Here is a 19,656-nt window from a genome sequence, read left to right on the forward strand (position 1 = left end):
CCAGTTTACACTTTACAGCTGTGTCTGTGTTTCTTGGAATGAGATCAAAACCTGCTCTGCAACCATTCCGCCCCCCCCCCCCCGCATCCCTAATTACCACCTAAAAAACAAAAAACAAACCATTGCACAGAGATGTAAGGTTAGGAGCTATTCTGAAATGCTACAAATCCAAATTTCTGCCTGGAGTTTTGGAGTTCAGAATGACTTGATTGTAAAATGGAACCAGTGGATTAGGAATTCAGCAGCAGCGTACTGTGGTGGCTGCTGTGGCTGCTCTGGTGGTGAGCAGTTTGCTCCTTGGAGGCTGGATCTGCCGCCCGAGGCAGCTGCCTCACCTCACCTCATGGGCAGACTGTCCCTGGTCCCAGTTATATGTCCCACCTTCATTGAAAGTGGCCCAGCAGTCCTTTGCTCCAGGAGACTCTGGTTGTACTGGGGCTTCTGAGCCAGAGGAGGGTGATGCAATGTCCTCAAGTGGGATGGGCACTTGTGCCATGGGCTCACATGTCAGTGGTGTTTCTCCAGGATGTTCTGAATCCTCAACCCCATCCCCAGCAGAAGGTGGATCCAACCCCCAGGACCATGACAGTCACATGGGTTTGCACAAGTTTAATGTGTCCACATTGCTGCCTGAGCAAAGGAGAGAGGGCCCACCCCAATTCTAAGAACAGAAGCTGACTGGACTGGCAGCTGAATCTTCCTCCAATCATGGCAACAGCAGTACAGCACCACAACCTCCATCACAGCTGAGGGCAACAAGATAGTTGGGTATGTGGGGTACACCCAGCTCTGCCCCTTAACAGAAGGGAATAGTTAAGGGCCAGGAGAACCATCTCTCTCTCTCTCTCCCTCCCTCTCTCTCTCTCTCTCTCTCTCTCTGTGTGTGTGTGTGTGTGTGTTGTCCCTACTGTCTCTTGTGTCTGCCAGCTAAGGCACTTGCCGCATTCTGCCTAACAGTAGGGCCAGACACACACACACACACACACACACACACACTCCTACACACCTGGCGCCAATAATCCACACAGAACACCTTGCACAGGAGGGGGGGGGGCTGAGAGTGAAAACAGTTCCTTGTCTCATTAAAAGCCTGCGAGGTAATTTTGCAAATAACATAAGAAGCCGTTCTGAAGAGATTTAGCATCTTATCCCAACTCATTTCCAACCTCCGGAATGCGTTCCTTGAGCATCGTTCGAATATCATTAAGAGAAGTCAATCCGCAGGAAAGGCGGAGAAAGGAAAGGAAGGGGGGGGGAGGGAATCTGGTTCTAGGGGTTGATTGGATTCTCTCCCTTTCCTTTCTGAATCTGTAAGGAGCCCTTCCATAAAATGCACCTGTTTGCCTAATGATGGGTTTGGGTGGGGATAGAGGAGAAAGAGAACGGGGGGGGGGGGGGGCTGCCCGCAGCAGAGCAGAGAAATTAAATTTGGTTTGCCTTCAGGAAAAGGTCTTAAAGATGCACACACACACACACACACACACACACACAAAAAAAAAAAACACACAATACACCATACTCCCCAATTCTCTTCCCACACATAGAAGTAATTTTGTCAAATCTTTTGTCAACTTCACCAGGATGAGCCTATTACTTCAGTGTGCTATTTAGCTCATTCCGCTCTGAACGACCAGCCACAGACTATATTATATGCCTGGTATTCAACTAAAAGCTGCTCAGAGTTGACCCGCTGAAATGATCTAAGTTATATGCATTTGTTTTTATGGGTCTGCTCTGAACAGAACTAACACTGGATACAATCCCATGCTTTTAAAAAGGAAACAAATGTTTCCCATCTCAAACTAAATTCATCCTGAAATATTATTTATTGGGTTCAATCTTCAAGGGAGGGGGGAAGAGCGTGTGCCAACAGCATAGCTCGCTCCATCACGAATGTTTGGCATGTGAGTGCGTGTGTGTGTGTGTGTGTGTGTGTGAAATGAAATGCGGGGAGACAAACACAAAATCTGGTGCAGATTCACAAATTCATTAATTGGGAGCAATTAAGAAAGGGAAGGATTTTTAAAGATGAAAATACCAAATGGCAGCAAGCATATCTCTTGCTCCAAAATCAAAGAAATGGGAGGAGGGCAATTTCTTTGGAATGCCTCATACCAAGCCCAACTAATGGAGCATCTAGCTTAGCACTGTCTATCTCAGGCTTCCACAGCCTGGTAGTCCCACCCACCCCAGATATTGTTGGATCCTAATTCCCATCTTCCCTGACCAGTGGCTATGCTGGCTGGTACTGATGGGAGATGGAGTCCAGCAACATCTGGAGAACACCAGGGTGGCGAGGCCATTGGACACTGAACAGCGGCAACTCACTTTTCACCCCAACCTGAAGATTTCAGGGGTAGACCTTTGGGTCCTTTGCATCCAACATGAGCTACAACCCTTCCCCTAACTCAGGAAGCTGCCACATCTGCCCTGAGGCATCACAAAATCCCATTGTCCCATGGAAGTGGTGGCTTAGATGAGATGGCAAGAGACAGGCTGTGAGGTGGAGCAGACTTGGAGTGAGATCACATCATCAGGACCCTGGACAAAACTGACAGTAGCTACGCTTCAGCACCACGGCTAGCGATCTTGACACTTAAGGCAAAGCCTCGGTCTAGGTGAGTGTTTCCCAAACTTGGGTCTCCAGCTGCTTTTGGACTACAACTCCCATCGTCCCTGACCGCTGGTCCTGCTAGAAAGGGATGATGAGAGTTGTAGTACAAAAACCGCTGGAAACCCAAATTTGGGAAACACTGGGAAACAAAAAGCCTTTTGCTCCCCTAGAACCAGAACAATCTTGAGGAGTGGAAAGCCTTGAAGGGGCAGCCAGATAAAAACCACTTAAGGAGCGTGTGGCCTCTGGGAGAGGGTGTGGCCCATGGAGAGTCATGGGGACCAAACAGAGAGCCCTGGAATGCCACATTTGGCCTCTAGACCTGAGGTCCCCCCCACTATTGTAGAGCATGTGGCTCAATGGGAGCTGTCCCGGGTACTGAAGCTGCCAGCCTGCTTGTGCCACAAAGTCTTTTTGTCAAGGGTAGGGCCACATGCCACACAGCTGTTTTTATGAAGAGGGCATTGCCAGATGGCCCTAGGTATTACAGAGGCAGGCAAGGGAGGCCTTTTCGGGTTGGTGACCCCCAGGCTAGTCAGATGCCTGTGCAATTTCACAGGCAGAGTACAGTGGAGATAAGTCAGTAGGTGGTATTCAGAGGTACACTGCCTCTGACCATAGAGTTGCCATTGAGCTCTTAGTCACTAAGCTAGCTAAATCACTTTATCCTGCTCCTCTGTTGAAAAGGGCACCCAGAGCAGGAAGCAATAAGCAGTAACGAGGCAGTCCCTACCCTCAGGACTGCAATCTAAAAGACATGGCACAAAAAGATTCAGGAGGGATGGGAGATGGGGAAGCAAACCTAAGTATTAGTTTTTAATTACAAAGTTGTTGTATGTGTTCCTTCTGGCAGGGAGTCAGGAAGCAAACTCCTTCCCACTGCTTCTTCTGTGGCCAATGGATGAGGCCTATTGGTCTCTCCTTGGTCCCGATGCCAGCCATAAAGGAGCAGTCTCTCAGGAGTCTTTGGTCCCCTAACCAATGGTAGACACCAGTGTGTGCTCTCCTTCGGATGCAATGATGACAAATTCATGGGGGATGGGGCTATCAGTTGGCTGTATGCCATCTCTGATAACTGAGACAGCATGTCGCCTACCTATTGCTGAGACTCCTATTGTGGTCATGTCTTGTGTGTGTTTTCCCCAGAGACTGATCACTGTGAGAACAGGATGCTGGACTAGATGGGCCACTGTTGGACTAGAGAGCCAGTGTGGTGTAGTGGTTAAGAGCGGTAGACTTGTAATCTGGTGAACCGGGTTCGCGTCTCCACTCCTCCACATGCAGCTGCTGGGTGACCTTGGGCTAGTCAAACTTCTCTGAAGTCTCTCAGCCCCACTCACCTCACAGAGTGTTTGTTGTGGGGGAGGAAAGGAAAGGAGATTGTTAGCCGCTTTGAGACTCCTTAGGGTAGTGATAAAGCGGGATGTCAAATCCAAACTCTTCTTCTTCTTCTCTTCTTGTATGTTCTGCTGTCTCATGAGTCTCTATTTCCAAAAGCTAATGGTCATTACCACATCTTGTGGCAGTGAGTTCCCCCGATACATGATGCCCTGTGGGAATAAAAGGGCTTTCTCCTCTCTCTTCTGGAAGTCTCCCCTCACCCACTCTCTCTCTCTCTCTCTCTCTCTCTCTCTCTCTCTCTCTCACACACACACACACACACACCCACACACACCAGCACACACACACACACACACACGTCTATCATTTTATATCCCCTTCTTATAATCCTCAGCAAAGCGCTTCCCTTCCCATGCTGGAGTGCACAGCTGTTTCGTGCACCTGACGACACAGAAGAGTAGGCAGAAAGAGCTATTCGCTGGTCTTTTATGTGAGAAGTGCCATTTGCACAAAGCAGATCTCGGATTGCTTCAGAGCAACATGAATAATGGAAGGCCTCTGGTATTCTCAGTTCAGTTACTCAGATAAATAATACAGCCATCAAAGTGGATAACATATAATAACCAAGGAAATGAGCAATATGAAGAAGGGAGGAAGAAGGCAAATCATTTGGGAAGGGGGCAGCTGAAGGGTGAGGGAAGGTAGAGTGGGAAAAGAAACCAGGTGCTTCATGGTCTCTGTTCAGAGACTGAAATTTCCGAAAGGTACTTATTGTAATAGTGGCTAATGCCAACCCAGGGCGGGTTACATGAAATATTTAACTATCATCATCCAGAGGCAACCAGCACACCTCCTATTCTGTAAACCAGACAGGTATCTGAAGCTGGATTCCTGCAGTGAACTCTGTGTGGGGCTTTCCTTGTACTCGCTCCCGAAACTGTGGCACAAATCCTAGAATCCTAGAGTTGCAAGGGACCCCAAGGGTCATCTAGTCCAACCCCCTGCAAGGCAGGAATCTCAGCTAAAGCATCCATGACAGATGGCCAAACAACCTCTGCTTAGAAACCTCAAAAGAAGGAGAGTCCACCACTTCCCGAGAGAGCCTGTTCCGCTGTCAAATGACCCTTACTGTCAGAAAGCTTTATTCCGTATGTTTAGTCGGAATCTCCTTTCTTGTCACTTGAAGCCATGGGTTCGAGTCCTACCCTCCAGAGCAGGAGAAAACAATCTTGTTCCCTCTTCCACGTCACAGCCCTTAAGATATTTGAACCGACAATTCTGTTTTTTTTTTAAAATAATATTTATTAAGAATTTAAAGATTACAAAAAGAAAAAAAAGAATTAAACAAATCAATATAATACAATACAAAAACAAAAACACTACATAGAACATTGAATTAACAAAACAAAACAAGAACAATTAAAAACACTTCCAATATTTCCAAACTTAGCTTTCATTCACTTGTTTCATTGACTTCCTCATGCCTCCCTTTTTGTATTCCACTTCAATTAACTGTTTCAGCAATTCCTTTCCATCTTCCTCTGTTTTCTGTCCTGTAATTAATCTTAACATATTCTAACCTTGTTTTTTCCCCTTTTAATACATTAACAATCTATCTGTACCTAGTTCCTTATAACATTTCTGCCAAAGCCATATAACTTCATTCCACCATTTTTCTAAAGCTCATTAATTTTACAATATTTCTGTAAATAATCTTTAAATTTTTTCCAATCTTCTTCCACCCAGTGGCGTAGCGTGGGGGGTGCAGGGGGGGCCAGCCGCACCGGGCGCAACATTTGGGGGGGCGCGCTCGCACTCGCAGCTCTCTGCCCCTACCTGGCTCACTCACTCTCTCTCACTGCAGTGCTGGCTGTGCGAATCCGATACGAGCCGCCGGGTCGCCGCCCACTGTGGAGGGGGAGGGTGCCAGGCGTGCGTTGCGGTGCAGAGTGGAGAGAGAGCGAGGGAGGGACTATCTGGGGGAGGGACAGTGCAGCGGCCGCCCAGTGCAGCGCTGAGCGCGGGAGAGAACCACACCCGACCAGCCCAGGCAGCAGCAAGAAGAAGCTGGCAGCGGCGGCAGGTTAGGGGTTAGGGGCGCAAATTACTTGCCTTGCCCCGGGTTAGGGGGCGCAAATTACTTGCCTTGCCCCGGGTGCTGACAACCCACGCTACACTGCTGCTTCCACCGACTCTTCTCCCTGGTCTCGGATTCTGCCAGTCATTTCCGCCAATTCCATATAGTCCATCAGCTTCATCTGCCGTTCTTCCCGGGTGGGTAAATCTTGTGTCTGAACCGACAATTTTGAAACCCTCTCAATGTATTACTGTGGATGCTCAGGTTGTGAATTTGATCCATGCAGGAGGCACGTTCGCAACCCGCAGCATTTGCAACCCGCAGTGCTGTGTCTGTGCATGCGCAAGTCACGATTCGGTGCTTCTGTGCATGCGCGAGAGCCGAAACTCGGAAGTAACCTGTTCTGGTACTTCCAGGTTTGGCGCGGTGCGCAACCCAAAAACACACAACCTGAAGTGTCTGTAACCCGAGGTATGACTGTACAGTGTATTGCTTGAAGATTTGTGTGGGATTCCCAGAGTTCCCTATGAAGAGGGATTGGCAGTTCTACCACTCTGACAACTGTAGCTCTGAGAGGGGAATGAGGGTCTCCTAACAACTCTCAGCACCCTTAACAAACTACACCTCCCAAGATCCTTTGGGGAAAGCCATGACTGCTTGTACTGATATCGTAGCGTTTTACATATAGGGTGCCAATATGGACCAGGTCTCCTGCAACAGGTTGGGCCCCTTTCAGAGCAAAGTCTCCACTCATCCAGGACAGGGCTCCCTTCTCAAAGGAAGCTGAAGACCTTTTTAAGGCTCAGTCTGGAGGGGTGTGCGTTGAGGATTAAAATCGAAGCACCACATTGTTTGACCTGGTTTCAGCAAATACTGAATCCAAGATTCTGGGGAAGAATTGCATTTTCTCATAGCTTGGGTAGGTGAGTGAAACGGGAATTTCCACATGTGAGAGGGAGAGCCATGAACAGAAAAGGGAGTTTGCCAAACCCTCTACTTCCTCCGTCCTCACTAAGCTTCTGGCCTGATTCAGAGCTCCAGTGTTTGACAGCTGTGAATGACCCATTGGCAAAAGACACCTGAGAGGCTGGGCTGTTTCAAAGGGAAGGTAATCTGGACTACTTGTCAATGCATTCCATTGTCTCCCCAGTGACCTTCTTGCCTGGGAGGACAGGGCCTTGCTGTCCGGAGCATATGATATCAGCGATCTGGTTACACTGCACCGGAGAAGCCCAGTCACTGAAACCGGAGGAAAATACCCTCCTGGAGAGACTGCAATGGTCTCGGGGACTTGGCAGAAGCTGCTCTGGATTTCCGTCGCTATAGCAACCGCTTCCACAGGCCAGTGCTTGGCGCTTCTGATGGGAACTTGGAACGCGATGCAGAGGAGCTTTGTTGATTCTGCTTGCACAAACCACTGAAGTCTTGTGGGAATGCCTGGGGTGTTACCTGTGGCAACTCGGTAGGGGAGGGAAAGATGCCCCAAAGACAGGAAGGGTATTACTGGGGTGGGAGCCAATACTGTCTCACACTGACTGGCAGCAGCTCTCAAGGGTTTCGGATGGCAAGTGTTTCCCATTGCAGCCTTGAGATTCTGGGGACTGAACCTGAGACCTTTTACAGGTAACACATGTGCTTTATCATTAAGTGATGTTTCTTCCCCTGACATTAAATTACAATTCTAGTCCTCATGGTTCAGAACATTAGCCTATTTAAATAAGAAGCTGCCTTATGCTGAGCCAGGTCATTGGTCCAGCAGAGATGCAGGAGACAGAATCTGAGACCTTCTACGTGCAAGGCATGTGCCCTACCATTGAGCACATGTGCTCTACCACTGAGGTGTCAGCAAGGGCCATTCTGAGATCCAAGCAGCCTGAGCCCTCCTTCCTTCACAACCCTGGCTCCAGCAGAAGTCTGCAAACAGCAGGGGAGGGATTCCATTGGCTCTCTGTTGGGGAGAGCATTCTGCAGTTCAGTGCCATGAGACTGAGAAGAATTCCATACCCTCCAACATCTCTCTGGCGAAAATTGGGACAAGTGTTGGCTCATGTCCTTCCCTGAGCTCAGTGGCGGCAATCCCGGAGGGGGGAAATGGGACACTCTGAGAACATATCAGAAGCTGTTGTGGCTTCTGTAATTCTGGGATGTCCCAGTAAAATCAGAACCCTTGAAGAGTATGGGATTCATCTCTTGTAGTTGCCTGTGCGATTCCACAGGGAATGGACAGAAGACTCTCTGACCTTGATCTTAAATGTCAGGCAGCCAGCTAAGGAAGAAGGGAGTAACATGAGCAGAGAAGGTGGACCTGTAGTTGGGTGGGAGGGTGGGAGCTGTTGGACTCCAACTCCCATCACCCCACACCACTGCTGGATGTTGGGGTGATGATGATGGGCGCCAGAGTCTTACAGCATTTGGAGGGCTGCAGCCTACCCCACCCCTGGAACAGAGGAAAGTGGGCAAAGTTATTTTCCTCAATTCTGTTTTCTCTCCTGAGTTCTCACAGCGCAGAGGGAGATGCTGCCGTTGCCACAGTAACCTGAAAGTGCATTTGAGCTAAAGAACTTAACCCAAGTTATTTCTGTGCTGAGTTTTTTGGGAGATGTGCAGAAAACTTTGGCTCTCTTCCTTAGGTCGTTAGGCAAGTGGAATCCAAAATCCATTCTGCTCATCTCGCTCGCCCACCCCACTGGCTCCTCTATTGCGAGGGAGCACTGTCAGATCTGAATTAATAACATCCCTTCTCCCCCTTTGCGCCTCCCAACCCATTTTGTATTTCTAATGCAGTAAGGCAATAAAAATACGAGAAGAGACCTGCTGGATCGGACAAAGGTTGCTTGGCGCCTGATCATCTTCCCCACAGGGACCAAACAGATGCCTTGTGAAGCCCATAAGCTGGAGACAAGGACAAATGCCCCTCACCCCGTTCCTTGCCCCTAGCAATGAGCGTTCCTTTCCAATCTGCCTCAAAACATAACTCCTCCTAACAGTGAACTCAAGTGCTCAGTGCCAACAGGATTGTAGCCAAAACAGGGCCACTGAGAACAAGATTTAGCCTATTTTTGGGTGGAGGAAACTCTGTTCCAGAGGGCAGAAGCTGAACCAATGGATCCAATTGCAAGAAAGGAGATAGCTCAGTCGGTAAGAGCATGAGACTCTTGATCTCAGGGTTGTGGGTTCAGGCCCCACGTTGGGTGAAAGATTCCTGCATTGCAGGGGGTTGCAATAGATGATCCTCCTGGTCCCTCCCAACTCTGCAATTCTATGATTCTTCAATTAGGGAGAACTTTCTAATGTAAGAGCTGTTCAACAGTGGAACAGACTCCCTCAGGTGGTGGTGGACTCTCCTTCACTGAAGGTTTTTAAACAGAGGTTGGATGGCCATCTGCCAGAGATTCTTCAGCTTTGATCCCTATATTACAAGGGGGTTGGACTCGATGACCCTTGCGGTCCCAACTCTATAATTCTACGGTTCTGTGATTTATGATAGTTGGGTTCTATTGCTCTATAGCTCCAACCAACTTAGTCGCCACATTGTGGTGCACCGAATGAATTTCTTCATAGGCAGCTATATATCTCCCCTGAGCAGGCAGATTTCATCCCAGCAGGTACACTGGTGACTCTATCAGGTTCAAGTGGCTCAGGTAGTTGAGGAAGTCAAGATTACAGGCAGTGGCAGAGCAAGCCGATCAGGTGCCTGGGGTGGCGCGCATGCCCTGCACATAGGGGCGAGGTGAGCTGGGGCGAGCCGGGGCAGGACACTCTGTGGGGCCTCTGAGGAGTCTGCCTGCCTCCTTGCACTCAGCTTCCCTACAGCAGAGGGGGAGGTGGCGGGCAGACCGTTTGGGGCAGCACAGAGCCTGCAGGCACCCAAGCCACTGCGTCACTCCCAGGAGAGACGTGTGGCTTGGGCATGCTGCAGGCCCCGCGTTGAGTGCCACCTGGCATTTTGTCACCCCCTCAGTGGTGACACCCACGGCAGACTGCCCCCACCATCCCCTTCCTCCGCCCCTGGTTACAGGTAACTTAGTAGCACTCCTCTTTCTTGATGCCTTCAAAGTGTTTCATTGCATAGAATGGGGTTTTATTAACAAGGTGGCAGTGATTATCTTCTGTGGGTCCCCCCGCCCCAGCATACATATAGGCAGGGACACCAAGCACGACACCCCCCCTTGCTTCTCCTGTTTGCATTCGTTGTTGAGGTTTTGGCCAATAAGTTCAGATCAAATTGTGCTAAGTAGTGTCAAAGGGTTTCCCATCTTGCAATGTGGCCCTTGGACTGAAAAAGCCCCCCCCCCCGAATGAAAGGGTTGAATTAGATGGCCTCAGGCGTACCCCCTCAGTGCAATAGTTCTCATTCTGGTGCTGCTAAAGCCATTTCTCCTGTTCCTCCCTCCCTCCAGATCGCTGAGATTGGCTCCAGCACAGAAACATTGGCATGCCTGCTACCCAGCGCCCAAGAGAGGCCACTGAAAAATACAGCAGCTTGAAATAACCCGCATAAGGGGGGGGGAGAGGTCAGTGTGCTCTGTTGTAAGAGGGCGGAAGCCTCAGCTCTTCTGGGGGCCTTGCACATGTTCCCTCTAAGAATTGAGGCAAAATAAAGTGAAATGTTCTGCCTGGAACAAAGATAAACAGGTTAATTATTCACAACTCCCCTTTCCAAGCTGTCTTCTCCCACAAATGTAGCATAATCTTGAAATATATAAATATTCATCATCATCATCTTTTTTTTCTTTTTCTTTGCTCAAGTGGGGCTTGCTAAACTAGGTCAGCTTTTTACTGTGAAATGGTTTATTTATGATACAGGGAAGGAGAGGGAGAGCAGCTTTGTTTGGAAAGAATTTTTCTAAAGGAAAGCAAACCACATTGTCTCCGTGTGTAGAATAGCATGGAGATTCTTAGCATTGACTGACAGGTCAAATGCAACATAGATTGCTTGTTCTTACCCAATTGCCATTGAATATTCAATCTTGGGGGGAAATAGTCCAGAGCTACAAACTGGTTTTCACATCTATTTCATGGTTGCCCAGACAGCACTTTTTCGGGTTGGGAACCAAAGTTTTGTTTTTAATTATTATTTCATTTCATAATGCATATAAAAACAGAGAAAACAATTCAAGCAACTGACAAATAATTAGAGATGAAAAGCAAAATGATAAAATAGGCATGCAGAATGAGTTAAAATAATAGCATCTAAGTAAAGACGATCAGCTTTACCAGATCAATAAATACAGTTCCAGATTTGCTTCATGTACATTCTCATACTTCACAACAACCTTGTAAGGTGTTGTTTTATGCCTGTGTTGGAAAGAGAAAGCAGAGGGTGAGAATGTAAGATGAAAATAAGTGCTCTGATGGATCAGATCAGTGATGGCTTCCCCGCCAACGCAAGACTCCTCTAGTCCACCATTCAGCTTCCTAAAACCCTAAAAACTGGACACTTTCTGAAAGCCCTTCTTGCTGTTTATCCCTAAGCTCACCCAATGAGCTTCAATGGCTGAGTGGGGATTTGAACCTTGGTCTCCCAGGTCTTATGCAGCCCCCCCCAAAAACTCTATTGCCCTCCAGATGTTTTTCACTACAAGTCCCATTGAAATTGTAGTGCAAAACACCTGGAAGGCACCAGGTTGGAGAAGGCTGCTCTACGCTGACATAATCTAAGACAGGGATCTTTCCCAACCCCACCAGAAGATGCTAGGAATATAGAACCTAGGACACTCTGACTGCAAAGAGCCTACTCTAACACTGAGCTATGGCCCTTCCTATCCCACATTTAAGAAATTAGGTAGAAGTTGGGACATAATCAAGCTCCTCCTCCCTGTTTGCACATAGGACAGGAAAGGGAAATTAATTTTTGCCCCGGCCAGTAAAATGGCTTGACCTGGCGCTGTCTGCATTTCCTCCATTATTCTTTAGCATCCTTAACTCCCAGAATAGAACAGTGAAAAACTTTCCAGTTCCAGAAGCATTAGATGTAAGTCATGGGAATGTTACGCAAGGTTTGATGGTGCCTTGTAAACAGTCATTAAAGTGATTGAAAAGCCTGGGCGGATGTCTATGGAAAGTTAAAAAAAGATAACAGATGAATTCTAATAATGATGACAATAATTGCAGTGTGGAAGACCTTCCATAAATTCTAGAAGCGTTGCAATGGAGGAATGGCATACCACAGAGCGATTGCGGGTTAAAAAGACTATCAAAGACATATGAAGGAATTAGAGGTGGCGGAGCGGTGACCTTTCAGATGTTGTTGGACTGTAGCTCACACCAGCCCAAATAACATGACCAGAAGCATATGGAGGGCTACAGATTAGTCACTCTTGCCTCAAAGACTTAGGAAAAGGCTGTACTGCACATAAATAATACAGACTGCATGCAATAAAGTTGCCTCATTTGTGCACAGAGTTCTGTTTGTGCCATGGGACTTCCTCTCCCTCTCCTCCCCCTCTTTGTGCCCCCCACAGATCTGCTCTGGAGGGCTGGCGAAAAAGCCCAGAACAGATTTGGGGGCATACAGGAGGAAGGGAAGTTCTGTTGCACCAGTGGAAGTCTATCATTGGGCTTGCTGCACTCGCTGCAGTTTCTGAATCAACTGCAAGGAAAGCCCCACATAGAGTGGCTTGCAGTAGTCCAGTCTTGAAGTTACCAATGCCCCCCCTTTTTAAAAAAGAAGCTCATAACCAGGGGGTTTGGAGGCTATGACTGGCCTTCAACTTTCCACTTCTTCTTTTCACTTGTTTCCACTTTCACAACCAGGTTCCCCCCACCCCCTACCCCAAATTCCAAATGATTGGTCTGATAGCGATTAGTTCTGGGCCCTTCACCAATGCAGTCCTCCAAAGAAGATAAGGCAGTTGTCAAAAAGAGGAAGAAACAGCTTCTATTTATGCATAAATATATTGATCAACGATGAGAGCAGCAGCAGAAATATGTGACTGTTAAGAGGATTTGGGGGAAAACATTCTGGAACATGCCACATTGCACCAGCAAAGTGACTATCCCTGGGCAGAAAAAGACCCCATGGAGAAGGAAAGACCTCCAGAAGGCATTGGAAATTGGGGAGAAGAACAGGGATAGTTAGAGCAGGCAGGGTTCTCCTTATTATGAAGGCTCTCCTCCTGGAGACAGGCAGAGAAAACTGGCAGGGATCATAGAAATGAATTGAAAATTTCTCAAAGGGTGCTATACACAATGGCATTGTGTGGAGGGACTCGGGGGTAGCTGCCCCGGGTGCAAAATTGTTAATGGGTGCAAAAGGTCAACACCCAGTGCTGCCAGAATACAGCCACACACTTCTGTCGCTGGACTTTGTTGAAAATGGCTTCTCCATGCAAACCAGGAAGTGGCCTCTCCAGACAATGGAACAACTCTTCTTTTCTTGTCTCTGTTGCTGCAATCTCCTGGGCGATGCAGACACCATTAGGCAGTTGAATGCGCATGCATACCCCATCTGTTGCCCTAGCTCCCACCCACCTCCTCCGCGTGGCCCCGGTTGTTGGCAACCAATAGTACGCCACTGGTTATACACAGAAAAGAAAGGGTCATAACTTAGTAGGGAAGCACCTGTTTTGCACGCTGAAGGTCTCCTGCTCAACCCCGGCATCTCCAAGATGGACTGAGAAAGGCTGCCAGTCAGTGCAGACCACACTAGAAGGATCATTGGTCTGACTCAATGTACGGCAGCTTCCAATGGTTCCTTTCAGAGACAGTAATAACTGAATGCCAGCTGCTGGGAATTGCAGGAGGGGCGAGTGCTCTTGTGCTTGAGTCTTGCTTGAGAGTTTCCCACAGGGGTTTGGTTGGCCACTGTGAGAAGAGGATGCTGGAATAGATGAGCCATTGTCCTGATCCAGCAGGGCTCTCCTTTTGCTCTTAGGTACTCCAGGAGGCTTGACAGAAGGGGCAAATCCTGCTGGCTTGGACATTTCCCCTTCTGGTCCCTGCATTCAGTGAACACATTTATGAAGAGTGTGAAACATTCCTCCTAATAACTTGGGAGTTCTCCAAAGGAATCAGCCTTATTTACACTCCTGTGGTCACACACGTTCCCTCGGTATCCATTTTCCTCAAATCTCGCTCTGTGTGCAGCTGGGCGGCATTAATTTCCACTTTGTTTCAAATGTCGGCTGAATGACTCTCTCCATAATGACACCAATTCATTTTCTTTCCCTCAAGTGGCTCTGTAGGAAATTGTTTGTAGTTGATGTCAAGCGGCTGTGGGGTTTCCCTTGTGTTGAAAATCCAGGTCATTTCAGGAAATCTCCCAGACCTACTCATCAGGTTTCCTTTTCAAGTTGGGCACACAGGCATTAATAAGTTTTGCATTTTATGCCGAAAATGTAAAGACAAATTGGATGCGTGCGTTTGTGCCCTGGGAGGAGAATGTCACCTTTACTTTCTTTTCTCCATTTCCTTTCCAAACAATTTAATATTACAGCTGAGCTGAAAGTTCATAAGAATGACTTGCGGCTCAGTATTTGATGGGTTGGGAGTGGGGTTGGGGAGAGCCGTGGAGGCTGATCTGTTAGGGCAAATGGGCCATTCTCCCACCTTACCAGTCCCAAAGCAGCTCCTAGCCACCATTACAAATGGGACCTGAATACCTGAATGCCCAACATTTCCTGCTATCATCAGTGAAGCCTATTCCCACTTTCTCTCTGAAATGTAGGTGGGTTCCCACGACGCAAGACACAGTGATAACAGCAAGAACCTTTATTGAACTAACAGAACTGGATAACAGGGGCAAAACAACTGCTTATATACATTTCTGAAGGCCTGGGCCACTCCCACTCCCAACGTGATTGGCTGTCTAAACTTCCAAGCTGCGAATCATGACTTAGAGTTCAAGGGCCAATGGCTGAGGCCCAAATCCTGAAATGTTCTGTGATTGGATATCATGTATCGAATCAGAACACAGGAGCTTAGATTCCTTAGCCCAGACTCAAGCTCATGCAAACACAGACCACTGAATACATAACACTCTCCATGCCCAAACCATTTCCCAACAAGTTGCATAGGGATGAAAGTATCCTCACCAGAAGGATTAGACCAATTCATGGAGGATAAAGCTATCAATGGCTACTAGTCACAATTGCTATGTTCTACCTCCACCATTAGAGGCAACAAGATTCTGAACACCAGTTGCTGGGAATCAAAAGTGGAGAGTGCTGTTACGCTCAGGTCCTGCTTCCCATAGTCATCTGTTTGGCCACTGTGAGGACAGTGATGCTGGACTAGATGGGCTCTTTGCCTGATCCAGCAGCCCACACTCTTCTCACATCCTTAAAGCCTGAAGAAGGCTCATCTCCCCACCACACATCTTGAGCCTGTGATACCTGAAGGCTTGCCCGTCATAATTTCCACATGCCCACTCTTATTGAAGTGTAGAGAGCCATCCCTGAGTCTCCCCTACCATTGGAGGTGCTGTGGGTGACTACCAAGGAGAAGACCTTTTTGGTGATGGTCGCGTCACTGGATGCTCTCCTTGCAATGGATGCATTATCAATATCCAGCACATAGCCTTTCTAACAGAAACAACAATGATCCAGGAAACTAGCTCCTTGAGAGCTGACTCAGGAAGGCGGCCTGCCTAGGGAACTGGTATTCTGTGCAGGCTCCCAGAGCTCATAAAAAACAAAGTACCATTATCTTAGCTCATAGTGAGTTTCTTCACAAAGAGCAGAAGATAGAAGCTTTTCTGGTGCTCAGGGCTGGGCAATGACTTGGAGAGAGTCAAGACCCAAGGGCAACCAATATCTGAAGACACACAAGACATAACATTTGTCTCTCTTCTGTCTTGTGCCCAGCTTCTAATTTCAGGCAAACTTTTTTGCTCAAGCAAAGCATTGCTAAGGCAGGAAGGCCCACTCCTTCTCACCCAGCAGGAGTCCATCACCCATTTGGGTGGAGTCAGTCTGGAAGGTTCTTCCATGTGAAGTTATAATGATACTGCTCACAAGAGGCTGTGGTCAGTATTTCCTGGCAGACACTCATTCTGGTATCTTCTTTCCTGTGGCATATCCCTTTAACCCGCTGCGCAAGTTATCAGCTTTTTAACTTCTAGTGATCCGTTTTAATTGGATGCCGTTTTTGTGAAGTTGTTGTTGAAGCTTGTTTTAGGGTGCTGCATGTGCTTTTAACATTTTATTATAAGGGTGTTGTAGGAAGGGGTATGCATGCAAATGACAGGTGACCAACAATCCATGCGCAATAATAAACCGAGATGTTTGGTTTGGGTTTTGCTTGGGTTTTTTAATAGTATTCCTCCATCACTACCATTACGTGCTCTGCAGTGTTTGGCTTTCCAACAGGGTGGATTTAACTCAAGCAATAATAACTTGCCCTGTTGTCATGACAACTGTGAAAGTTAGGCTCCTGATCAGAGAGCGGCAGTGTGCATGTCTGTGTGTGAAAGTTTGCCATGTTGCTAATTGCAGATCTGGTGAATATGTTTGGAGGTGTCACAGGATAATAAGTCAGGAATGTTACCAGTGCCGGATTTATGTACAAGCTAAACAAGCTATAGCTTAGGGCCCCACTCTCTTGGGCCCCCCCAAAAAAATTAAAGAAAAAAACCCCTGGATGTACTTTCCCAAAATATAAGATAAAAAACAAATAAAATAAAACCTACATACAGCAACAGTTTTGTGTAGGCTCTGGTGAGATCCATAAATTACCATATAGCATATATTCAACACAAAAAACAGCGACAATTTGTTGTTGACAAAGGACAGCTGGACATATAAAGGGCCCCATTACCTTCAGTAGCTTAGGGCTCATCAGACCTAAATCCAGCCCTGAATGTTACTGATGACGATGATCAAGCTGACTGGAATGGGCAGAATGTTGAGTACATTCGATTTGTACAATGCTTTACTAATAAATGTGTGCAGCAGACACCACACAGAAGAAATGTACAGGGAAAAGAACAATTGCATCAAAATTGCTTTGCGGTTTCTTAGCGTTTTCATGTTGGTGGTGAGGAAAACATAGGTATATATATAAAAGATTCTGTGGATGCTAAGATCCAGGTTTGGGGCAAGTACTCTTTGGTGAGAGAACCTCTGCAGAGACTCAAAATCACAAAATATGCAGCAAAATAAAAAATGGGAATGTAGGTTTTTAGTCCTTTAAAATGTGCCCTTGTGAGTTCCAAAATAGTCTCCTCTTCTCCCAATACAGCAGTAAAAAAAACACACACGCAGTGAAACTTTGCCTAGTTACCGTGGTGAAAGTTCCAAAATTATTGGTATAGGAACAGAAGAGAGGCTTGTTAGAGCCATGCAGTCTGAGCTTGGATTAACCAGCTTGGAGCAACCAGGTCAGACCTCTATGCGTGCTGAGGTTCTCAGGTAGACAAGGGTGAACAATGGCTTTGACAAGCCTTCCTCCAAGTTGAGGAGGAGTGACCTGTTTAAAGCTGGCAGGGCAGCTTATTCTGGACTTAGCTACATTAGTAAAAAAAACAGCATTTTGAATGCATTATAAACATGCAACACCAGTTGGTGCTGTAGAGCACAAAACTTTTCTATGTGATTTTACATAGCATTTTTTTCTTTTGTTATAACAATTTAACTTATTACTTATTTATTGCATTTTCCCTCTGTGTAGATCCACCCTCTATGGCATTACCTTCTTTATGCATTAATTAGACTTAAGCATGTTGGTTATATGTTATCCCACATTTATCAAAGCTCCACTGCAGGCCTTCCTACACACAGCACAGAGATCTAAAGTGGGTGTTTGAGTTAATGCACTTGGAGGTCTTCTGGCAGTCCACCCACACACTGTACCATTGGTCTTCCTGATTGTTGTTAGCCCAAGATCCCAAACTTCTTCCAGCTGCCCTTTGGCTCACCAACCATCCCCCACCTCCATCGCCTACCACTGCGAACAACAAGCCAAATACACATGATCCCCTCCACCTATGCAAACAAAATGCGTCCTCACAAGTCAATGACACATTCCAGCCAGCCAAAAGCACTCTGGGGGGATGTGGCTTTTGGAAGAGCATGTGATTGGCCTGGGAAGCATCTTGAAGACCAAGCAGAGAGGACAGTGTGGTGCAGTGGTTAAGAGCGATAGACTCGTAATCTGGTGAACCGGGTTCGGGTCTCCACTCCTCCACGTGCAGCTGCTGGGTGACCTTGGGCTAGTCACACTTCTCTGAAGTCTCTGAGCCCCACTCACCTCACAGAGTATTTGTTGTGGGGGAGGAAGGGAAAGGAGAATGTTAGCCGCTTTGAGACTCCTTCGAGGAGTGATAAAGCGGGATATCAAATCCAAACTACTACTCCTCCTCCTCTTCCTCCTCCTCCTCTTCTTCTTCTTCACATATAGTATGATGGAGAACCTATGGGGAACTGAAAACCTGGGACACATTTTAGTGATATTTTGGTTGGGCTATGAATGAAAAATAACTCTTTTTTGGCTGAAGAGTGGGATAAAAATGCTTTTGATAAATATCCAAAACTGAACCGGACTTGGATGGTCATTAGCCCGAGAAGCAGTTAGACTTCTGAAAGCCCGACTGTTTTACAGAGTGGCAATGGTTTAGCTTTTTTATCTTTCCTCCAACCTGCCCCAATTAGAGGATGATTCTCACCATGCTCTCGCTGAAGCCCGGAATCCAAGCGTTTTGCAGGTCACCCACGGATACTGGTTATGTAATGGGGGTGGATGGGAGGGGGGTTGACTCTGCCTCCCACGCTGCTGAGATAATAAAGGCAAAAATAAAGACAACTAGTGAAAAGCTGTGGCTGCACCAGGTGAGCACAGATAGATTTTAAAATCCAAAGCAGGTAGGGGATGTGGGAGGTTTAGAGTGAATCAGTCCATTTCAGTTCCTCATCTCTTCCAATCTTAGGTTCATTCCTCCCCAAGGGATGGGGGTAGAATTTCAATTTAGTTTGCATGTGAATCTGAATTTGGTTAATTCACACTTCTGCAATTCTATTTGGAGGTTTGGATAACCTGGGCTTGTTTCCATTGCAGACCTGCTGTATCAGGACATTTCCATTCTTCCATGTCCCAGAGTGTGATTTCAAGTCTTTGTATTCATTTGCATCCTGTCTCCCATGCTACTGATATACCCCTGCCCAGGGATAAAACACTGCAAGAAAGCAATCTTGATGCGATTCTGTGGGCAGTTACATCAATACCCCTGTTTAGTGTGGTGTCTTTACAAGGCCAGCTGCATATCATTAAAACTCCACCCATGGTCCTACCTGCATTCACACCAAGACAGCTTTCAGGACTCACCTGTTCGCCATCTTCCTTGCTTTACTGAGCTGTTCCTTGCTATATAAATCAGTCATTCTAAATTTGCACCTTTATCACTTAACCTCTGCACATTTTGTGCAAGTCCACCTCATCTTTTAGGTGATGGGTTTCTTCTTTTATGTCAATGCTTAGGTTGTTGCTTTTACCTGAAGGAGCGTCTCCACCTCCATCATTCTGCCCGGACACTGAGGTCCAATGCCGAGGGCCTTCTGGTGGTTCCCTCACTGCGAGAAGTGAGGTTATAGGGAACCAGGCAGAGGGCCTACTTGGTAGTGGGGCCCGCCCTGTGGAATGCCCTTCCACCAGATGTCAAGGAAATAAACAACTATCTGACTTTTAGAAG

This window comes from Podarcis cretensis (assembly GCF_951804945.1).
Source record: "Podarcis cretensis genome assembly, chromosome: 8".
In the NCBI taxonomy this organism is placed as follows: Eukaryota; Metazoa; Chordata; class Lepidosauria; order Squamata; family Lacertidae; genus Podarcis; species Podarcis cretensis.